This window comes from Plecotus auritus, assembly GCF_963455305.1.
Source record: "Plecotus auritus genome assembly, chromosome: 1".
NCBI lineage: Eukaryota > Metazoa > Chordata > Mammalia > Chiroptera > Vespertilionidae > Plecotus > Plecotus auritus.
Genome location: NC_137770.1, coordinates 27189417 through 27206232, shown reverse-complemented (window position 1 = coordinate 27206232; position 16816 = coordinate 27189417). Strand labels below are relative to the sequence as shown.

At 40.9% G+C, this 16816-nt stretch overlaps 1 protein-coding gene across 10 annotated transcripts in view; it reads right to left on the bottom strand.

The window, feature by feature from the left end:
* The window catches only part of NUMB (NUMB endocytic adaptor protein), a 158261-nt gene extending 143189 nt beyond the window's left edge, over nt 1-15072 (bottom strand). For 4 of the 10 annotated variants that reach the window (XM_080661119.1, XM_080661122.1, XM_080661126.1 and 1 more), the window contains exon 1: nt 14969-15067. The gene's annotated coding sequence lies outside the window, so the exon portion shown is untranslated. Of the gene's footprint in view, nt 1-12800; nt 12878-14968 lie in introns of all 10 variants that reach the window. The other 6 variants (XM_080661121.1, XM_080661127.1, XM_080661120.1 and 3 more) reach the window with 3 other exon arrangements.
* Between the last annotated feature and the right edge of the window lie 1744 nt (nt 15073-16816).

Below are 16816 nucleotides of genomic sequence, written 5' to 3'. Positions count from 1 at the left end.
AGGAAGGGAGAGGGATAGAGAGCTAGAAACATCGATGAGAGAGAAACATCGATCAGCTGCCTCCTGCACACCTCCCACTGGGGATGTGCCCGCAACCAAGGTACATGCTCTTGACCGGAATCGAACCCGGGACCTTTCAGTCCGCAGGCCAACGCTCCATCCACCGAGCCAAACCGGTTTCGGCTTATTTTTATTTTTTGTTAATCCTACCCAAGGATATTTTTTTCCAATTTTTTTTTTTTTTTTTTTTTGAGAGAGAGAGTGGAAGAAAGGGAGGGAGAGAGGAGAAAGGAGAGAGAAGAGGAGGAGGAAGGAGAGAGAGAGAGAGAAACATCACTGTGAGAGAGACACATCAATTGATTGCCTCCTGAATGGGGACTGAACCTGCAACCCAGGAAGCCCAAGGAACCTCCAAAGGGAGCCCTGGACAGTTTGGCTCAGTGGACAGAGTGTAGGCCTGTGGACTGAAGGGTCCCAGGTTCGATTCCCAGTCAAGGGCACATGCCCAAGTTGCAAGCTCAATCCCCAGTAGGGAGCGTGCAGAAGGCAGCTGATCAATGATTCTCTCTCATCATTGATGTTTCTCTCTCCCTTCCTCTCTGAAATCAATAAAAAATATTAAAAATTTTTTAAAAAGAAAGTGAAAACACAACCCACATACTGGAAAAAAAATGTACAAATTGTTCATCTGATAAGGGATTTGTATCCAGAATATGAAAAGGTTTTTTATAACTCATAACTCAATAATAGAAGACAAATACCCCATTTTATAAATAGGCAAGGGATCTGAATAGACATTTCTCCAAAGAAGATATACAAATGGCCAATAAACCTGTAAAAAATTTCTCAACATCATTAGCCTACAGGAAAATGCAAACAAAACCACAATGAGCCCTGGCCTGGTAACTCAGTTGGTTAGAGCCAAGGTTGCAGATTGATAGCCCATCAACCAATGAATGCCTAAATAAGTGAAACAACAAATGGATGTTTCTTTCTATTCCTTCCTCTCTCTCTCTCTCTCTCTCTCTCTCTCTCTCTCTCTCGCACTCCCTCCCCCTTCCTCTCCTTCTCTTAAATCAATTAAAACAAAACACACACAGTGAATTATCACATCCTAACTCTAATGGCTATAATAAAAAATCAGATAATAACAAGTGGTGGTGAGGATGTAGAAAAAATGGAATTCCCATTCCCACTTCTAGTTGGAATATAAAATAGTATAGTTGCTTTGGAAAACTGAGTTACCATATGACCCAGTAATTCCACTATTATATACCCAAAAGAAATGAAAATATGTGTTCATACAAAAACTTCTATATGAATGTTCATAGAAGCTTTATTTGAATAGCTAAAAACTAGAAATAATCCTATGACTATCAACAGATTTTAACAATAGTGATATATCCATATAATGAAATATTACTGAGCAAGCAAAATAAATTACTGATACACAAAATAACATAAATCTCAAAATAATTAGACTGAGTGAAAGAAGCCAGACCTCTCTCTCAAAAAATGGTATATACACCATATATTTCTCTTTTTTACATAAAATTCTAGAAAATGCAAACTAATCTATAATAACAGCAGGTTAGTGGTTACCTCTGGGGGTAGAGAGAGAGATGGATTACAAAGGGGCAAAAGGAAACTTTTAGAGTAGTATGTTCCTTATCCTGGTTGTGGTGTACAAATAGGTCAAAACTCATCAAATTATATACTTTAAATATTGTGCAATTTCATCATATGTCAATTATCCCTGAATGAAGCTGTTTTTTAAGAAGAAAAAAAAATGCATATGCGCCCTAGCTGGTTTGGCTCAGTGGATAGAGCACTGGCCTGTGCACTGAAGGGTCCCGGGTTCAATTCCAGTCAAGGGCACATGGCTGGGTTGCCGGCTTGATCCCTAGTGTGAGGCATGCAGGAGGCAGCCGATTAATGATTCTCTCTCATCATTGATGTTTCTATTTCTCTCTCTCTTCCTTCCTCTCTGAAATCAATAAAAAAATATTTTTTTAAATGCATATTCCACACTGGGGGAACAGAAGTATACTAGTATTTCTGAAATGGCACATTTGGGTAAGAAAAAGGTCTACTATGAATTCATTCTAACCTTTAAAATAAAAAATTTTTAAATTCATCTCAACATATGTATAGATATGATATATAAGAATATGTAAGAATATATCCTTCATATATTTATATATACATATGTATAAAAGTTCTAAATATATATGTATGTGTATGTATACATATGCATATTGAGAACGTATTAATTTTGTCTACATATACTATTTGATGAGCAAATGGATCTGAGAACTCTTTACTAACAGAAAACATCCACCCTCAATCCAAAGAGTTGCAGGTAACAGATTGAAAGCTATTGATAAGGATATTCAATGTCAAGGAGATTGAATATTTAAATATCATCTTAAATAAAATAGAAACCAGTTTAATGAAAATTTATCTAATAGGTTCTATAGCTACACTTTATAATCAAAAGAATTTAGGGATTAGCTATAACACTGCTAATCTAGATATAAATAAATAATTAAGACTTTACTGTGACTTAAAAGTACAAATGTAGCTGAATTAAAATATTCAAGTTCTGCCACAGACTGGACTAAAAATACAACAGAGTCGAGAAAAAGTTAAGATTTTTTAAAATATATGTATTTTTTATTGATTTCAGAGGGAGAGGGAGAGATAGAAACATCAATGATGAGAGAATCATTGATCAGCTGCCTCCTGCATACCCCCTACTGGGGATCGAGCCTGCAACCCGGACATGTGCCCTTGACTAGAATTGAATCCAGGACCCTTCGGTCCACAAGCTGATGCTCTATCCACTGAGCCAAACTGGCAAGGACTTCAAGATTATTTTTAATGTTTAAATGAAGTTTAAGTCTCATAGTTCAACTTTATACCATTATACAAGACTCATATATTTTGCTAGATCATTATTATTTTATTTTTAATTAAAATTATTGGGGTGACATTGGTCAACATAAACATTATATACAAGACTCTTTTACAGGCCATGCACTGTGTTAAACTCTTTACATAAATTATCTATAATAATAAAAGTGTAATATCCTAATTAGACCAGACGTCCTTATGGATGACCTTCTGGACAAAGCCAGGGCTGCAAGGGAAGCCCGGGTCCCGGGTGCCAGAGGGAACCGGTGCCAGCAGCCGTGGGAAAGGAAGGCCTACTCTTGCACAAATTTCGTGCATTGGGCCTCTAGTCTCATATAATTCTCAAAGCAATTTATTTTACAGATGAAAAACTGAAGCTAAAAGAGTTAACTTGCCAAAGGAATCATAGAGCTGGATTTGAACTCAGACAACTAAAGTTCATTTACTTGATGTTGTAAAACTCAACCTCCAATCAGAATCTCCCCACCATTCATTCAGTACATTTATGTATGCCAGAGAATACTAAAAAATATAAAACAAAGTCCTGACTACAAAAAATATATAACTTTATGAAGAGATTAAATATCACAAATAACTCAAAAACAGAATAAAATACCAAAACTGTATGTTTTCTAAAATTAAGCTAGAATATAAGAGAAAGATATCATTAAGAAATGAACACTTATGCCTAACCAATGGACAGAGACACCAGGGGGGTGAGGGCATGAGTGGGGGGTTGGGGGTGGGGTAATGGAGCGATAAAGACACATATATAATACCTTAATCAATAAAGAAAATAAATTTTAATAAATAAATGTAAAAAAAAAAAAAGGAACAGTTTTTGCCCAGCAAAAACTGTGGCTCAGTGGTTGAGTATTGACCTATGAACTAGGAGGTCACGGCTTAATTCCCGGTCAAGGCACATGCCAGGGTTGCAGGCTTGATCCCTGGTATGGAGCATGTAGGAGGTAGCCAATAAATTATTTTCGCTCATCATTGATATTTTATCTCTCTCTCCCTCTCCCTTCCTCTCTGCAATAAATAAAAAAATATATTTTTAAATGAATAGCTTTTGATGTAACATGTTAATATTAACATTTTTAGAAAAGATGACCAGTCCTACAAATGGACATTTACAGTTCATTTTCTTGCCAATATTTTCAATACTGTATTCTTTGCAAAAATACATAAGGCGTGGCTATCATAGAAAATATCATCCCTTCAGACTACCAATAATAAACAATTTTTAAAAAAGAATGAATCAACTCGTTAAAATGGTTAACCATTCAAAAATTGTATTCATTGATGACATTTAAAGAAAACCCATTACATCATGAATGTTAAGGAAATTATACACCTGCTTTTAAGAGACAATTTAAGAGATAAGATAGCACCCTGGCCAGGTAGCTCAATTGGTTAGAGCATCATCCTGATACACCAGGGTTGCCAGTTCTAATTCAATCTCTGGTCAACACACATACCAGAAGCAACCAATGAATGCATAAATAAGTCGAAGAACAAATCAAAGTTTTTCTCTCTCTCCCTAAAAATCATATTTTTTAAAAAGAAAAAATACAGCTTTTAACAATTTTCTATAGATGCAGAAAATTTTTTCTTTCACCTCTGACCAAATCCTTAACTGAAGAAGGTACAGGACTTAACTTATGAAATAAAATCTACTTCTGGATCAATAGTGAAGAGGAATGTATTAAATGTTGTGGAGATAGATATACATTGATTCTTTCCAACTAGAATTTATAAGTAATTTAAAATCATTAAATGTATAATGTTCAGTTTCTTCTAGCTGTAAGGTTAATGGTTCCCACTGTTAACGAAAATGCATACAGCCATAGCCAGTTTGGCTCAGTGGATACAGCGTCAGCCTGTGGACCGAAGGATCCCAGGTTCAATTCTGGTCAAGGGCATGTACCTCAGCTGCAGGCTCCTCCCCAGCCTAGGCCCTGGTCCGGGCTCGTGCAAGAGGCAACCAACCAATGTTTCTCTCACATGGATATATCTCTCTGTCTTTCCTTCTCTCTTCCACTCTCTCTAAAAATCAATGGGAAAATATCCTCGAGTAACGATTAAACAATAATAATAAAATAAATTACTTTTTAAAAAAGCATACATATTTGGAAGAGGATCAGGTAATGCTAGAGACACAGCCAGTGACAACACAAAAAATTTTAGCCTCATTTGCCACATTTTTTTAATCTAATCCACCAAACTAAACAAACCACAAAAACAAAATAATAAATGCTTAAAATACAGGCCATGGCCGGGTAGCTCAGCTGGTTAGAGCATCATCCCGATACATTAAAGTTGTGGGTTCAATCCCATTCAGGGCACATACAAGCAGCAACCAATGAATGCATATATAAGTGAAACAACAAATCGATGTAAATGCTTAAAATACATGTAAAACTTTAAAGTCAACTCTGATTTTCCTAACTGCCACTAATCATAGTATCTGGAATAATAGACCTTCCTAGAAAGAGAAGTCTATAATAGGCCTAATATTGTTATAATTATTATTAATTAACATTGCTACATGTTGAGCACCCACTATGGGCAAGGCACTATACAAAATGCTTTTCATTCAATTCTCACCAACAGACTAGTAAAGAGGATAATTTAAGCTCCATTTTACAGATGACAAAACTGAGGCTAAGAAAGGTTGAATAAACTGCTCAATTAGTAAATAATAGAGCCAGGATTAAAAAAACATGGTCATACAATTATAAAACCTGGACTTTGTCCATCCTATCATGCTTCCTCAGAACAAAGTACGCCTTTTTCAATTTAATAATATGGTAGTTATTAATATACTTCTGTCATAATCAGGCTATTCTATGGTTCTGTGATCGATTCCAGGTTGAAAAAAGTATATCTAAATTAAAGAATACTGACATAAGGTGGTAAAGGCCTGGGGCTAGGGGTAGAGGCAGGCTAGAAGAGGTCAATGGGGGACAAAAGGAGACATATGTAATACTTTCAACAATAAAGACTTTAAAAAAAAGAATACTGACAGCTAAAATTCCTTAGAACAAAGTTGGTTATGTTAAAAGCAATTAAATGAACCTTCATAAATTATGCAAAGCAGCACCCCATGACACAATTGAAAGGTACCTGAGGTGTACTTTTGCATAGCTGACCAAGACAAAGGCATCACTAACTTACTTTTCTAAGGTCAAAGGTAGCCAAAGTCAATCTTAAATAAAGTTATGAATGTTGTTGTTTTTCTGTGCTCCTAGCTTCCCTTTGCTTATATTCAGGAGCTAAGCAATGTTCTACAGCTTTCAATCCCTCTTTCTCCCTAACTAAAGTGGAAAAAATCTGATCAAATAATAATTTTCCTAATTAACTATATACACCTTAATACTATAAACAATTTACCACAATTAAGATTTTGCTATCTGATCAGAAAACTCAAGACTTCAATCCTGATTAGAAGAATATAAGGTATCAGCAAGCAAGTGGGGAGAAATAGAGTTTTGGTGGGGAGAGAAGAGGAAGACACTGAACATTAATTATTAATATAGCAGCTCCTTGGTTAATTCATTTAAGATGACTAGGAATCTCTTTCTACTGCTTAATCTTAAACTCCATTGGAAAGGACCAGTAAGAAGGCTTGGTCTAGTTATGATTGCTGGGAACCTACTTCCAAGAGCTGCAGAAGGAGAGACTAGTGTCCAACCTTCTATTTTTTATTTTTTTTTATTTTTTAACAGTGAGAGTGGGAGGCGGGAGAGGAGGAGAAAGAGAAACATAAATGTGTCGGCGTTGAATGGTTGCCTCCCACATGTGCCCGATCAGGGGAGGGGATGGAACCTGCAACCCAGGTACATGCCCTTGACCAGGAATCCAACCCGAAATTCTCAGTGCACAGGCTGATGCTCTAACCACTAAGCACACCAGCCAGGGCCCAATCTTCTAAATCTACAATATCTTACCCAGGCTCCCCCATCTTCTAGGACTAGCAATTGTCAGTCTATTCACTTGCATTCTGACATGCTTTCCTGAGTGGAAGAAAACAAAGGAAGAGTTAAAGCAAGCCATGGAAACTACACAAAACCAAAAAATATGTCCATGGGAGAATGTTGCAAATAGGATCATCCTCCTTTACATATGTCACTCCAGGAAAACAGCCAAGAACAGCTCACTCTTCTAGACATACTTCCTGCAGATGCTCCAGACTCCCGCTTAAGCACATCAGTGTTCTCATTCTCCCTTAGTTTCAACCCTCCTTTTGCCCCAAGATTTCTAAATGCATACTTTATATTCTCAAAAATATATAGCAATGAGATAATGCATACATGGCAATAAGATATGTAACAGTATCTGTGTCTCACACCTGAACAAACATCCTAAAGCCTTACAGAGTATTTCTACCTTTAATAATGAAATTTTCAATATATTACTGAAACAGATTTTCTTTGCAAATAAAAGACTTAATATGTCAAGATTTTTTAAAATGAGATAAGCAAATTTTTAAAATAAAACAATTGTTTCCTTTCTCCCTAGCCCTATCAAAGAAACATATCAGAATTCAGAAATCAGCAGAATTCAAGATCTATTATGTAGAAATCAAAATATATTAAACCCAAAATAAAATGTAGCTTTTCAAGTACACTATTAAATAAGACTTTACTTCAAGGTGATAAGTTCACTGGGACCTTTTCTATAAAAGGAATTCTCCTAGCAAACTAAAAAACAAATATAGGTGTTTTGTACTTTGAAAGTACTAGGTTTTAAGTACCAACATTTCCATTAGGATTTACTATATGGGTAGCTAAGGGCTACCCATATAGTAAGAAGTTTTAAGTACCAACATTTCCATTAGGATTTACTATATGGGTAGCTAAGGGCTACCCATATAGTAAGAAGTGGTGGAGAAAGCAGATTAAAAGCTATTTATAAAAGACAAAACTTTACTGAAATAGAAAATAAACTTAATTAACTAGTGTTAATTGAATTCCACTTTTGAAAATCATTTACATGAATAATCTTTGATATGTAAAATTAAGTCTCATTTAAAATGATTTAAATTGTACCATCAGGAGCACACAGTTTCTTTGATATTGAAAAACCACTACAAATTAAGAAATCTCACTGTAAAATGAGCTGAGCAAGCAAAGCTATTCATAGATAAGTATGATTAAATTATGGATAAGTCAACTGACTAAAGTCCATTTATTAAGAAGCAAGTAAATAGCCCTAACCAGTGTAGCTCAATTGGTTGCGCCTCGTCCCATGCACCAAACGATTGCCGGTTTGATTCCCAGTCAGGGCACATGCCCAGGTTGTGGGCCTGATCCCCAATGGGGGGCATGCAGGAAGCAGATGAACATGTTAAGCTCTCACAACAATGTTTCTCTCTCACTCTTCTCTAAAAAGCAATAAAAAATATGTAAGAAAAAATAAAGGAAAAGTAAGTAACCCTGGCCAGGTAGCTCAGTTGGTTAGAGCATTGTCCAGATATGCCTGGTTACAGGTTTGATGGAGTCAAGACACATACAAGAAGCAACCAATGAATACATAAATGAACAACAAGTCGATCTCTCTCTCTCTCTTTCTCAAAATCAATAAAGAAAAATAAAAAAGCAATCAAACAAGTCAATGCTTAAAATTATAAGGATGAACATTTACATTTTCCCACACTTGATTATTAAGATTTTGCATTCCTCCATCAGTTAGTAAAGAACTAAATGATCTGTAAACAAATGTGCTCACCAACTGTATAATGACTTAAAGCAGCAGCTGCCAACCGGTGGTCTGTGAACCACTGATGATCTGTGAGGTCTGAAAGGTTGGCGACTGCTGATTTAAAGAATAACCATTTTGGTGGTAGGGATGCTACATTTAACTCAATGCAAGGAATTCAAAAGCTTTCATCCTTGGAATCTGTGTTCCCCAAAATTAGTAAATTTGTTTTGTGAAAAGATTGCTTATGATTTTCAACTCAAACATGCAATGATTGTTTTGCAGTCTTCCAAACAAAAATAAAAAATTTAACAAAACAAAAATCTGAAATAAAACTACAAATAATTCTTGAGAGAGAAAAAAATTAAACATTCTACTGCAAAGCTTCATCAATATTCTTCAATTTCACAAAGCATTAATGAAAGGGTTACATAAATCCACTAGATTAAAAATTTTAAAGAGGGCTGCAACAATCTATTTTCAATGCTGCTTTCTCTGTTCTTATACCCATAAAAACAGATCTAAATAAACTCTTTCCAAATAATAAACCACCTAGTTTTTATAGAAAAACCAAACCAAGAACAGCACAAAACATACATATATATTCTCAATATACCTTAAAGTAAGTATCATGGATTACATTTAGGTCCTTCAAACAAGTTACATTAACAGCATATGCCACAGCCAGTTCATTCCCAAAGGAGAAAACCATCAGAACAAAAGTTCCTACTTATAAACTATTTACTTTGCTGTTAAGCCTCTACCATAAGTGTATTTTACTGTCCAGTATTATTACTATTTTTTCTTTTTTAAATTGATCTTTATTGTTGAAAGTATTACAAATGTCTCTTTTTTCTCCTATTGACAACCTCCACCCTTCTCCCACCTCCTCCCCAGGCCTTCACCACACTATTGTCTGTGTCCATGTGCTATGTATATCCTATCCTATATAATCCTATCCTACGTAATAAAAGGGTAATACACAAATAGACAGAACAGCAGAACGACCAGTCGCTATGACGCGCACTGACCACCAGGGGCAGACGCTCAACGCAGGAGCTGCCCCCTGGTGGTCAATGCACTCCTGGGAACGTCTCTCAACTCCACAGAAGCGCTAAAGATGTCTGACTGCCCGCGGGGAGCGGGCCTTAGCCCTCAGTCACACATCCCCCAAGGGTTCTGGGACTTCGAGAGGGTGCAGGCTGGGCTGAGGGACACCCCCACACACACACACCCAGTACACTAATGTCCTGCACCGGGCCTCTAGTATGCATACAAATTCTTTGGTTAATCTCTTCCCACTGCCCTCTTCCCTCTGAAATACATGTCTGTTGCATGCTTCATCACTATTTCTTCTCTCTCCAAAAATCTAAAATACACATTTCTTCTCTCTCCAAAAATCTAAAATACACAAGTGAAGTATATCTGGTTCCTTTAAAAATGTTTTTCTAGCCCAGCTAGGTGCAGCTTAGTGGTTGAGCATTGACCTATGAACCAGGAAGTCATGGTTCAATTCCCAGTCAGGGCACATGCCTGGATTGTGGGCTCGATTCCCAGTGGGGACGTGCAGGAGGCAGCCAATCAATGATTCTCTTTTATCACTGATGTTTCTATCTCTCTCTGAAATCAATAAAAATATATTTTAAAAAAACAAAAATATTTTTAAGATGCTTTTCTATTATGTTTTGTATTAGTGTAAGGCATGAACAGTTTTAAGATACTTTTACTCTAAAAAACAAACACCCTTTCGCTTTTCTCTTTTGAAATGTGTCATACTTGGTTTTTACTTATTTTCTATTCATATACTGTTCTCAAACCAATCCATTTCAGTGTTAATCATTTCTTGTCAATACTAGAGACCCGGTGCATGAAATTCGTGCACGGGGGGGGGGGGGGCGGTGCGGTGTCCTTCAGCCCAGCCTGCATCCTCTCCAATCTGGGACCCCTTGAGGGATGTCCGATTGCCCATTTAGGCCCAATCCTGGTGGGCCTAAATGGGCAGTCGGACATCCCTCTCACAATCCAGGACTGCTGGCTCCCAACTGCTCGCCTGCCTGCCTTCCTGATTGCCCCTAAACGCTTCTGCCTGCCAGCCTGATCACCCCCTAACCACTCCCCTGCCAGCCTGATTGATGCCTAACTGCTCCCCTGCCAGCCTGTTTGCCCCTAACTGCCCTTCCCTGCAGGCCTGGTCACCCCTAACTGCCCTCCCCTGCAGGCCTGGTCTCCCCCAACTGCTCTCCCCTGCAGGCCTGGGTCCCCCCCAACTACCCTTCCCTGCAGGCCTGGTCACCCCCAACTTCCCTCCTCTGCCGGCCTGATCACCCCTAACTACCCTCCCCTGCAGGCTTGATCGCCCTAAACTGCCCTCCCTTGCAGGCCTGGTCCCTCCCAACTGCCCTCCCCTGCTGGCCTGATCACCCACAACTGCCCTCCCTTGCAGGTCTGGTCCCTCCTAACTGCCCTCCCCTGATGGCCATCTTGTGGTGGCCATCTTGTGTCCACATGGGGGCAGCCATCTTGTGTGTTGGAGTGACGGTCAACCTGCATATTACTCTTTTATTAGATAGGATAGAGGCCTGGTGCATGGGTGGGGGCCAGCTGGTCTGCCCTGAAGGGTGTCCCGGATCAGGGTGGGGGTTCCCTTGGGGCATGGGGCTGCCTGGGCGAGGAGCCTGTGGTGGTTTGCAGGCTGGCCACGCCCCCTGGCGACCCAAGCGGAGGCCCTGGTATCTGGGATTTATTTATCTCCTACAATTGAAACTTTGTAGCCTGGAGTGGAGCCAAGCCTTCTGCTCGCTCAGTGGCGGCAGCCATTTCTGTTGGAATTTATTTATCTTCCATAATTGAAACTTTGTAGCCTTAAGCGGAGGCCAAGGCAGGCCAGGGCTTCAGAAGCTTGGCTTTCTCCATCGCCAGGAGCAACCCTAGCCTCCTGCTCTCTCCAGCTCCATGGCTGCTGCCATTTTTGTTGGGATTTATTTATCTTCTATAATTGAAACTTTGTAGCCTGGAGTGCAGGCCTGGGCCGGCCAGGGTATACGGAAAGCTTGGCTTCCTCCATCGCTGGGGAAACCCAAGCCTCCCTCCTGCTCTCTCTGTGGCCGCAGCCATCTTGGTTGGGTTAATTTGCATACTTGCTCCTGATTGGCTGGTGGGCATAGCTTGTGGGTGTAACGGAGTGATGGTTAATTTGCATATTACTCTTTTATTAGATAGGATGTCTGTGTATATTTAGGGTTTTTTACAAACAATACTTTACAGTAGGGTGGTAAAAAAGAAGGTGAACAAGGAGGCACAAGTGAAACAAAGTGTGCCACATCTGAAAAACACCACTCAATTTCATTTCTCTGCCTCAGCCTCCCTTAAATCCTAGTGCCAAAGATTCTCAATCTCTAAAAAGAGGTACAACAGGATATGTGATAAGGCAAACACAGAAGAAATAAAATCAGAAACTGAAGAAATGTAATAGAATTTATCACAACCTGAGAAAGAATTAGCACAAAAAGAAGACAAAGACATAAGTAATAAACCCAGTCCCTAGACACCCCTACTGAGGGGCTGCTTTTGCTGCACTGTATGGCTCAAAACAGTTTTTCAGTCTTTTGACTGTCAGAAATACATTTTACATTGTGACCTAGTACACAAATGTATGAGAGAAATTTCCCAAAACAATACTTTTCCTTACCAAGTGCAATCCTAGTCAATTCTGTTCATCTATTTTCTTTTTTTTTTTTTTTTTTAGAGAGAGAAGAGAGAGAGAGAGAGAGAGAGAGAGAGAGAGAGAGAGAGAGAGAGAGAGAGAGGGAGGGAGAGGGAGAGGGGGGGAGGGAGAGAGAGAGAGAGAAACACCCATGTGAGAGCAAAACATCCATTGGCTGACTCCTGCACACCCCCTCCAGGGGATAGTGGTAAGCCACTAAAAACTGATTTGATAAATTACTAGTAAATCATGATCCACAGTTTGAAAAACAGGCTTAAAATAGAGGGCCCCTTATATTAAGATCTTTTCTGCAATATGCCTCTGTCCCTAGCAGGGTAGACAGGTATTTTAAGGTTGCCACAATATTACTGTTTTCATTTAAAGCAGTGGTTCTTGCCCTAGCCAGTTTGGCTCACTTGATGGAGCATTGGCCCATTAATTGAAGAGTCCAGGTTCCATTCCAGTCAGGGAAACTTACCTGGGTTGCAGGCAACTAGTCGACCTCACATCTAAATTTCTCTCTCTCTCCCTGTCTCTCCCAATCCTTTCCACTCTCTTTAAAAAAAAAAAAAAAAAAAAAAAAATCAATGGAAAAATATCCTCCGATTAGAATTAAAAATAAATAAAACAGTGGTTCTTAAAATGGATCAACATAAGCATCACCTGAAGTAAATGTAAATTCTCAAGCCCCACCCAGACCTATTGAATCAGAAATACCCTGGGGCCAGCAGTGTGTAGTTTACCAAGCCCTCCAGGTGATTCCGGTGCAAGCTAAAGTTTGAGAACCACCTCATTAAAGAACTCTGGTCTGTCTTCATCCTCTATTTAAAAATCCAGTACACATGCTCACTCTGTACCAGTCACTATTCTAAAGGTACTACAAATATTAACTCGTGTGAAAAATACAAACCTATAAAGTAGAAATTATTATCCCTACTATACAGCTGAGAAAACTTTTGCACAGAGAGGTTAAGTTGTCTAAGCTAAGCGGTGGAACTAGAATTCAAACTTATTTATAATTTGGCAAGGGAATGCCTCTCCTCTGCATGTCTCTCCTCTCTCTGTTCAAGTCCCCAGTCCTACTTCTTTTTTTTTTTTTTTTAAATGTATTTTATTGATATTTTACAGAGAGGAAGGGAGAGGGATAGAGAGTTAGAAACATCGATGAGAGAGAAACATCGATCAGCTGCCTCCTGCACACCTCCTACTGGGGATGTGCCCGCAACCAAGGTACATGCCCTTGACCGGAATCGAACCTGGGACCTTTCAGTCCGCAGGCTGATGCTCTATCCACTGAGCCAAACCGGTTTCGGCCAGTCCTACTTCTTTATGGTCCTCCCCTTTCCTCTTTCAAATTCCCCCATCCTGTCAATGTCCCTATTTTCTATTATTATTGCTGTATTTTTGCTGTCATCCTAAAACAAATTTCTTTTCTAAAACACTGCAATGCAAGTCACTTAAGCCTTGCTTTTAGGACCCTTTCTCTGGTTCTTCATGGCATCTTCGTATTATGAAGCTGAAGTTTTTTCTATTTCTGAAGTTCTTAGAGCTTATTCACGACCTCGCTGTTAATTTCTCTTATCTACTGGCCAGTTTCCACAAGACCACTGCTCTCCTCTTAAGCAACTTTCTTGCTCGCTCCTACTCCGCCCTCTTCTTACTCCCTTCCCACAAGGAAATTATTTCTCCCCACCCACCTGCTTGTCGTTTAGCTAGACTACTAACTGAAAGAACTTCCACTCCCCGGCTAGACCTCTCACCCCAGTCTCAAACCCGAGTTACTCCTCGAGGATTTTTTCCCCCCTGGTGTCGGGGATCCTCAGACTCAGGAGTTCCTAGTTCAGTCTTGAGTCTCCCATCCCAGACCAGCGATGGGGGGGGGGGGGGGGGGGGCAGGGCGCTCCAGTTCCGCCCCAAGCTGTTCAAGGTCTCCACGGGACCGACCCTCCTAAGACCCGCAGTTCCCTAACTCCCCAGGAGTCCTCCTCCCTCCGCCTGTTACCGATGCTCAGGAGGGTTCCCATCCCCTCCCTGCCATTTCTCAACGCCCTCGCTAGGACTCAGGTCGCTCCCTGTCATCACGGACCCCCGCCGCCCTCGGTCTCCCATCTCCTTCGAACCCGGGCCCCTCCCAGTTTCCCGACTCCCCACCCCCCCGCTCTGACCACCCCCCCCCAAGCACTCCGCTCGGCCGCTCCCGGACTTCTAGGGTTCCTCTTCTCCCTCGAACCCAAACTGTCCTGGGTATTCCCGAATCACCCCGTCCTCGGACCGGGTCATTACCGGTCACCACCCTGTCTGGGACCCCGGTCGCTCCCATCTCCCCAGGGACCTACCCCACACACACTGGCCGCGGTCCGTGTTCCAGACCCGAGCAAGCACCACGTCCCATGGGACGTCCCGGCCTGATCCGCTGGGGTCTGGCCCCAGCCTACCTGGCCGACGCGAACTCCGCCGCCGGGAGCCGGGCCATTCTCCCACCAGCCCAGTCAGCGCGAACTCGCCGCCGCCCCCGCCTCCGCCCTGGCCCCGGCCCGACCCGCAGTCCAGCGCCCCTTCCTCTGGCCTCCGCCTCCGGAGCGCCGAGCTTGAGTTTCCGACCCGCGACGGCCCCCCAGACTTCAGGCCGGTGTTACCCGCACTCACCTGCCGCTGCCCCCAACCAACTCCAGCGCCACTGCCTCTACCTCGGCCGCCAGAAGCCACCAAGCGCCACCACCTCCCCCATGACAACAGGCCCACCCCGTTTTATACTTCCTACCTCTCCATTGGATGGTGGGCAGAGGATCTCTGCTCTAATTGGTTTAGTTTACTTGTCCGTCATAGCTTCCTTACCGCCCCTTTTCCTGGACCCGGTATTAGCTCCCGCCCGGACCTGGAGCGTTCTAGACCAAGCTGTAGTTGTGATTGGCTGGTGGTTGGACAGTTCGAAGTTATGATAGGCTGGCTAAAGTGTCTGTTAAATAAACTGATAAGCGATGTGACGGCCACGATTGGCGCAAGCACAGTTTGGTTGCGCAGTAGAAAGCCAGGAAGGGGCCGAAGCTCGCGTCTGGGGTTACCCGGGAAGGGTTAACTCTTTTGTTGTGGAGTTTACTCTGTGAACTCCTCCCTTTCTCCGGCTTATCACTGCGTGCTTATTCAGAGGGTAGTACTTAGAAAACACCAACATCAGAGGTTGTGTTTAAGAAGTGCTTCCCACTCCTTGGGAGAAAAAGCACTGTGTAGATAAATTTCTCCTTTTCTTGAGGTCCCAATGCGCCCAGTTTCTTTGAAGTTCTTCCCAGAAGTCTCCATGTTAAAAGGCAAAGCACAACCGTTTACTTAGCAGAAGTCAGTCCATTTCAGTCGCAGTTATAAACGTTAATAAGTGCCGCGTTGAAAGTTCTCCAGGTTCCAGATTCACCCCTGGTTGATTACTGCGAAGTGACCACGCAGCCATCAGCAAGTTTGTACTAAATGGGCCACATTTTACCCTTGTGATGCTCTGGAAATGAGGATTTCTCTCTTCCCACGTCCCCCCCGAACTTGATTTTAATGTTCAGCAGTTCTTAAATAGCCCTACTAGATGTGTGTCAGATATTTAAAAAGCTTGCCTTTTTTTTCTAAACCGCTCCTCTTCCTAGCAGTCTAAATTAGGACCATTGAATGAATTGCAGTTCTTTTCTCACATTGGCACAATGCACAAGAATAAATGATTGCATTTTTTATTCATTTGGGTACAAATCACAGTAGGCACTTTTGAGAAATCTGGTGTTGCTATAAAAATTCTTGTGCTCCCAGAAATATATTCGTCATTAGCTATTTGCTTTTCTTTTTCATTCCACCCACTTTTCCTGCTCCTAAATAACAAAATGCTGTCCTGATTACTCTTTCAATTTCTAAAACAGATTTAAATGTACCTTCCTCACAACTCCACCTATAATACACAAACCCATGGGGCATGACAAATTCAGTCAGGGATGGATTAGGATAGAAGTTGTCCACTTATAAGCATTACTTTATAGTTGGAAACTTGTGTGGGACCAAGAATCTGGACTTTTGAAAATTTGTGTTTGCCCCTTTCTTCTTTCTGCTAACTCCTTGTCCCATATCCCTTCTATTTACCCTCCTGTCCTTTGCAGAGCAAACTACAAGGAGTCTAAAATTGCATGATACATTATCTAGAAAAAATAATGTCCATTTTCTAGCCTATAAACTACATACCTCTATCACCAACCTAAGCGGAAGTTATTCCTCCAGTAACTATACATTACAACAAGGTGTCTTTTCCTAGTTATTTTTTGGAACTTTCCTCTCCCTTTTCTCATCTTCACCTTCCAATTTAGAAATAACCTCCCCTTCAATTCAATGACTCATAAAAAGCCTGTAAATGAAAGTGGAAAAGCCAAAATAACTTCAGACTTGCCTGAATCATTCAATTGAAGGAAAAATCAGACATTGACCATGATAAGATGGAATCCAACGCATAAGGCAAGCTTGAACATCCCATAA